Raw genomic sequence first — 7,668 nt, 5'->3', positions numbered from 1 at the left:
TTGATTTCAACGAGCGATCATATAAGCGCGAGCGCCAAGCCCTTTGACGGACTGCGTGAGGGGAGGTCATTGTGAACGAACTGCGCGGGGAGCGCTCGATTGATTGTCACTGCATTGAGCGATCTGCGCGAGGGTACCCTCTGAGACGAATGTTGGGCGAGAAAGTGCTGGCACGAAGAATATGTACGCGGCATCCCAGTCCCTGGCATAATTATAAGGTCCGGTCGCGTGCCAATGACACACGAAGCTGCCTGCCATTCTTCACGGCGGATCCGGAGCCTGGACCGGACCCCATCGCCTGGACCTTTCAGCCCTGCTATTCCCCATTCGTGTAAGTGTGTTTGTACTGTCCTGGGCGTGTGATAAAATAAGAGTGTTTAAGGATTGCCTTGTGTATCTGCTTCTTCCTCTTCCCTGTACATACCCTTTCGTTTCTTCCTTGGTTTTGGTTTTGTACATAATTAATAAACCCGTGGTCTTCCTTCTTATTCTTTGGGTTTCCTCTCATCCGGTCGCTTTAGTGATTTCTCCATTGATATACGTGGCACGATTTGGCCAACGCTCAGGATCGGGTTAGTTTTATTGCTAACGGCTCGAGCTTCAGATTGCTAAACCGCTCGGCAATCTTCCATCTTGTCCGTGGCTCGAGCAGATGTATCGCCCTGCTTTGCGGAGAGGTTGGCAAAAGTATCTGGGAACCCATTGACCAGTCACCCTGGTCAACCTCAACCCCGCAAAGGAGCGTGATATCTTCTCGGACTCGGACGGCCAGCTTAATAGACGAGGGGATTAAACCCCCCTCGGTAAGGGGAGCGCCGTAACCCGAGATCTGCAACAATTGGTGTCAGGAGTGGGATTGAAGCCCGAACCAAAGTTTAATCCATCGGGGAAAAAAAATTTGGTCGAAATTACGAGCGGCCGAAATCTAGTATTTAACATCCAAATTGAGTCGTGCCATGGATAGTCAAGGCGATCGGATGCCGGTGGGGGAGATAGAAGAGGGGTTAGAGTCAACCCAGGACCCCAGGGAGGCAGTGGGAGTAATGCAAGAGGAGGTTGAAGAAGGTGCGGTAGAGGGGGTTGCAGGCGCACAAGATGGCGGCACCTCGCACATGGCCGCGGCAGCCGAGCCCGCAGCACTAGTGAATCTGGACCACTTTATGGCGCAAATGAGGGGGTATATGGAAAAGATGGCAGACAAATCCAGCAGGGAAATGAATAAAATGGGAGAGCGATTAGAAAACCAAATTGGGGGAATGAGTGAGCAAATAAGTAAATTTGGGGACAGAATGGGTGACCGCATACAAAAATGTGGGGAGAACATAGACCGCATGGCGAGCAGGACAGGCACATCGGTACGCAGCGAGGTAACGCGACTCGAGGAGCGCGGTTGAGTGAGGCGGAGCAGAGCGCGGTTAAAATGACCGGGATAGAAATCGCGACCCGGGGTATGGGGAAGCCGGCAACCACCGAAGTGGAAAAGAAAATTTTAAAAGAGCCAACGATTGTCGAGGGAAAGGAAAAAGAAATTAGAATCGAATCAATCAAACCAATAGTGGAAATTGGGGCGGAAGAGACGGACTTAGAAAACCACTGGCAGGAGGAGGGAATGGAAATTGTGCAAATTCCGTGCTCGCATCATGATGCCGTGCTTAATCCTTATAAAGATTTGCAGGTGGTGTTGGAGCGAGGAGGAAGAAGCGCCCAGGTGAGTCGGGCTGTATATTGTGTGGGGAGGTTTTGCAGGAGAATGTTTGCCGCAAAAAGAATTTTCGCGTGCTTGGGATCGCGAAAGCACCCGGGCGTTTGTGGAGGGTCCCTTGTGAGTGGTGTGAGAGGAAATGGCGCGCGTGTGCGAATGGCGCCGGAACGTGAGTGTGTTACCGTGTGCGAGGGAGAATGCACGGCAGAGTGTGATAGTGGGAGTGATTGCGATACAGAGGGTGAGTTGGTTGTGGCGGTTGTGCGGGAGGGCACATCGGAGCGCGTGAGTGGGTATGTGCAGGAGTGCACACCCGTGGTGAATGTTACGGAGGACGTAACGGGGGAAGAAAGGTGTGTAACAGAGAGTGTGAGTGTGCCGAGAGAAGAGTGTGCACGGAGAGAGAGTGCGGTGATAGAGCGCAGGGAATGTATGGGTTGCATGAGAGGCGCTGAGACACCTGGATGTGTGAGTATGGGCAGAGTCGCGTGTTGAGGTGAGCATGCGAGTAAGGCATCGACGTTAACTGGGACAGCGTTCAGACCGACGTTTAGCCGACGCGAGCTCCCGGTCCGTGCCGGGCGGTGTGTGCTGCGGGAGCCGGCGGGGCTCGGTGTCGCGTCGCTACTGTTCGGAGCGTCGTGCACGATTCGGGCCGGGCCCCGCCCTGCACGGTCGAGTCCGCGCTTTGCCAGGCAAAGCGGGCGGCCCGGTTCGAGAGGAAGGAGGAGGGGTTGGAGCTGCGCCCCCTTGTGGTGGCGGTGTTCCACCCGGGCAAGGCTGGGCCATCGCGCTTGGCAGCGCAAGGCCTTGCGCCGGGATGGTGCCTTGAGCCTTGGCCTGACGAAACCTCCTCCCCTGAATTGAATGCTGGACGGACCCAACCACAGGCGCCAAACCACCCGTATTCGTTGCTCGGCTTTGCAAAGCCGAGGTTTGAAAATGTAACAACGTACGAGAGGCTCTGAGTGAAGTGGACTGATGGCGATAGTGATAGTGTGATTGGGTATTGATGGCAAATGGTATATGATGTAGTGATGGATGGTAGTTTTACCATTCGCCTCACGTGGGGGAAAACGAGCTATAGTTTTATGGGGTATGGCGGTGAAAACTAGCCCGGGAAGGTTAGGTTATAATGTATAGGGAATTAGAAATGACAATAGGTAACATGAGATTTAAGTAGCGACATCATACCTGTAGAGGGGATGTAGAGAGATTAGTTTGGATGATAATGACGAGGGAGTGCATAGTGTAAGGGAAGACGGGGAGCACGAGTTTCAGAAGGGAGTAGTCAGCTTAGATGATGCTATGTGTTTGGAGTGAGAGTGCTGAAATGAGGAATTGGTATGGAAGTTCTTTGTGGTGAGCATAATGATTGGCATGATGTGCATTGAGTTGAGTGTATTGTATTGAGTGAATGGTCCTGGAGGAAACGAGGGTGCAAGTGCCACCAGGTGTGCAGGTGCCACCAGGTGTGTGGGCACAAGGGGTGCAAGTGAAAGTACAGGTGAATGGAGAATGGTTATATGGAATGAATGGTCTGGAATACATGGAGTATGGAATGGATGGTGTGGAGTGAGTAGTGTGGAATATGTGGAGTGGAGTGGTTGGTGTGGAAAGAGTGGATGTGGAAGGATGGACCCCTTCACGAATACCCGGGGAGGGTAGTTTAAAAGTAGGTAGAGGGAGTAGGTAAATTGTGGTTGGATATTGGCATCTGTGGTGCGGGTAATTGCACAGGAGTGTTGTGTTGGGTGCATTAGTAGAGTAAATTGGCTGGGCGTGTGGCCTGTTAGTACGTATGGTTAAATGGGCACTCCACCACTGTTAGTCTGTTGGCCAGGTGAGGCCGCAGATAGGCTTGGGGAGCCAGTAGAGTGTTCAATGGGGCCCGAGGATCTGGAGGACGGACCCGGGTAGCCCAACGCCAGAGAGGGCGGTAGAGGGTGAGAGCGCCAGAGGGCCTTCCCCAGGCAGGTTAGGGTAAGGAGCAGGTAAGCTCGGGAGACAACTACAGTGGCAGAGGTGTGCAGGTGAGCGGACCTGCTGGGAGCGCCACACGACCCAGCCCGGAAATTGTGCGAGGGCACAGGGTGAAGAATCGGGGGAGTGAGACCCCAAATTGGTGAGCACCACAGTTTGGTCAATGGGAGTTCGGTTCTTAGAACCACATCGTGTAAGATAGCCAATGGTTTGGCAGGGAAAGTACCCGGGCAAAGTAAAAGTGTGTTAGTCATTTAGAAGGTAGTTAGGATTGAAAGTCTCTTCGCACCATCTGCATCCACTCACTAAGGTGGCAGGACTCCACACCACCGGTTTTTGCAAATGTCTGGTATGTAAGACGCATCATGACGTGGGGGTGACATTGTGCTCATTGTTCCATCTCTTCCTCCTTATGAGGGATTGATGGTAAATTCAGAATAAAGGGATTAATGGGAGATTGGGATTGATGACGAATTTGGTATAGAGGGGAGATAGGGGGAAGACAAGACGTAGCGACAAATTTGTAAAATTGTGTAAATATCCAATGATCTCGCGAGATCTTGGAGACGGCGGCAGGGATTTTCGAAGCTCCACACGGTCTCCACGTTTTTCGAAGTTAAGTCTGTTCACAATTGTATTTTGTCGAAACTGTATTTATCTTTCGGTGTGTGAAGTTATTGTGTGCAACTTTGGTTGTTTCTCGGTGTTTATCTTTCATAAATTGATCGTCTGTTTGCCGTGTCGCGAGCAAGGCCTTGTACAGTGTGCACTGTACAACCTTGAGGCTTTGTTTTTCTCTCAGTGGTCCGTTGTTTGTGATCCAATAACTTTCGTTCTCTGTATTCCCAGTCTTTTCACCCATAGCCTACTTCCTTGTGTAAATCTCAACTCAAAAAAAAAACAAAAAAAAACAAAAAAAAAAAACATTTCCTTCTCTGTTCTCATTCGTTTATTCATTCTTATTCGTTCGTTCGTTCTTCGACCACGTGTTTCTCCCCCATTTCCCCAGATAGTTTTCACTCATTAACCTTCAATGTTTACACTTTCCCCTCAAGTTATGTATTCCGTCATATTTTATAACACCTTTTTCTTCTTCTTCTTTAAAAGGTTGCTTTCGACTTGCTCACCAAATCAATTCATCCCAAAAAAAATATCCATCTCCTATAGTGCCTTTGTTCTACATTCCCTAAACTCTCCTGCACTCCATCCTCCATCCAGCGTCCTTAAACGTATTTTTAACTCGAAGGTCACAAGAAACTCATTTTGCAATAAATGTTCGTTTCCCATAAATCGTACACTTTCAAAAATCCAATCTCACCCCTCCCCTCCAAATCTTCCCCATAACCCCTCCCCTCCAAATCTTCCCCATCACCCCTCCCCTCCAAATCTTCCCCATCACCCATCCCTTTCAAATCTCCCCCCTTGCCCCCTCCCTCCTAAACTACTCCCTCACCCCTCCCCGCCAAGACGCCCCCTCGCCCCTCCCCTCCTAGACTCCTGCCTCACCCCTCCCCTCCAAATCTCCCCCATATCCCATCCCTTTCAAATCCCTCCCCTTGTCCCTTCCCTCCCAAACTCCCCCCTCACCCCTCCCCTTCAAATCTCCCCACCCTCATTGCTTCTCAATTTCCCCCCGCTCACTCCCCCTCCTCAAAGCGTCCTCCCCGCTTCTTCCCCCTTCAAACTCTCACCTCCATCTCCCCCAACCTTCTGCCTCGCTCTTCCCCCTCCTCAAATAACACCTCATTGTGGCTCACCCAATCACCATCAAACCTTTTGTCCGCCCCATCCTTCCCTTTCTCCGAGCTATTCTGAAATCTCTGACACACCTTCAACAGCTCTCCCTACCTCTTCCACCTCTTCCACATCTTACCCTACCCCTCCTCCCCCCTGTTCTGTATCTGATGCTCCCCCTTCCTCTTCATTAACGGTATGGACCTCAAACATCCGGGGCCTTCGTTCAAACTTAACTGATCTCTCCATACAGGTTGCTTCTGTCAAACCAGACGTGATCTGCTTAACAGAAACTTTCCTCCTTTATGATGTCTCTGATTCCATAGTATCTCTCCGGGGCTACTCCCTCCTCCGGTATGATAGACCTGAGCCTCGTCCTGGAGGCGGGGTTGCTATCTTTATCAAAAACTCTCTTCCTCACTCGCCCTGCACTGCACTCTCTCCACCTCACCCCCAGGAATACCTCTGGCTACGGCTTCCCCTTCGCTCCCACCTCTTGTTCATATGTGTGTTGTACCGTCCACCAAACAGTGATGACTCCATCTACATCTCGCTGTCTGATGATATGGACCAACTTCTATCTACTCATCCCAACTCTCTCTTCCTCATATGTGGTGATTTCAACTGTCATCATGCCAGTTGGCTGGGTGTGGGTACCTCTCTCACCAGCCATGGCTCCTCAGCAAAGGACTTCTGCGACTCACTGGGACTGACACAATCTGTCAATTTCCCGACCCGGATCTCAGTCAACGGAACATCTTCTCTTCTGGACTTGGTTATGACTAACTTCCCTGAAAATGTCTGCTGCTCTTCTTCTGCTCCGATCGGATCATCTGATCATGTCCTTGTTAAAGTGGACATCTCTCTGACCATCCTCAGGGAGCCTGCTCAGCGTCGACGAGTCTGGCATTTCACTCAGGCCAACTGGCACGGTCTTCAAGCAGCCATCAATCATCTGGACTGGTCTCCCATCTCTACCACCTCTGACATCAACTCATCCTGGGAATTCTTCCAAAGTAAATTGCTCTCTCTCATGCACAGATTTATCCCATCTCGTCTTCAGTTGTCATACCCTTCCTCCCGTCCATGGTACACGGAATCTTGTGGTGAGGCTGTTGCCCAGAAACAACTTGCCTTCGTCTCCTGGAAAGCAAATCCAACGGAAGGAAATCTCATTTCCTTTCACAAAGCCCGAAACAAGTGTGTGTCCACCCTCAGGAGAGCCAGGAAACAATATCTCTCCGTTCTCAAGACCGAACTCTCTTATCTGTCCCCCTCTTCCAAATCCTGGTGGCGTCTGGTCAAATCCGTTTCTGGTGTTTGTTCCCCCTCCATCCCCTCCCTTACCTCAAACGGCTACACAGCTGACTCCGCACGTGAAAAAGCTGAATGCCTCAACTCTGTGTTTGCCTCTAAATCTTGTGTCCCAAACCCATCCCTCTCTGTACCCACCATACCCAGTCGTACCCTGCTGCTCCTGGACTCCGTGTCCTTTCCTCCTGACAAGGTGGAAAAGTTTCTGTCAACCCTCGACTCTGATTCTGCAACTGGACCCGACGGCATCAGCCCACGGGTCCTAAAATCCTGCTCTGCTGCTCTAGCTCACCCTCTCTCTCTGTTCTCTTCACCCTCTCTTTTGCTCAAGGTCAACTGCCATCTGCTTGGAAATCAGCCAACATCACCGCTTTGCACAAAAAAGGTGCAAAAACAGATCCTAGCAACTACAGACCAATCAGCCTTCTCCCAATTATCAGCAAAGTCATGGAATCCATCATTGCTTCTGATATGAAATCTTTCCTCTTCTCCAATGGCTTGATCTCTGATCATCAATTTGGTTTCAGACCAGGTCACTCTACTCTGGACATGCTGCTTCTGCTGTCTCAACAATGGATGGAGGTCCTCAATGCCAAACAGGAAATTAGAGCTGTCTCCCTCGACATATCACGTGCCTTCGACACGGTCTGGCACCCCGCTCTGCTCACCAAACTCTCCTCCTTTGGTATCCATGGAAATCTCCACGCATGGCTGGCGGACTTCCTCTCTAGTCGTCAACGTGTGGCCCTGAATGGGTTTCTCTCATCTCCTCTTCCTGTTCAGGCTGGAGTTCCCCAAGGCAGTGTTCTGGGCCCCGTGCTTTTTCTGGTCTTCATCAATGATCTCTCTGACTCTCTCGAAAATCCTCTCTATCTCTTTGCTGATGACTCCACTCTCTGCCGCTCCATTCCTCTTCCCTCAGATCGGCAGTCTGC

This window comes from Myxine glutinosa, chromosome 13 (genome assembly GCF_964187855.1).
Source record: "Myxine glutinosa chromosome 13, kmMyxGlut1.1, whole genome shotgun sequence".
In the NCBI taxonomy this organism is placed as follows: Eukaryota; Metazoa; Chordata; class Myxini; order Myxiniformes; family Myxinidae; genus Myxine; species Myxine glutinosa.
The sequence above is the reverse complement of the archived record's forward strand: the minus strand, read 5'-3'. Positions refer to the sequence as shown.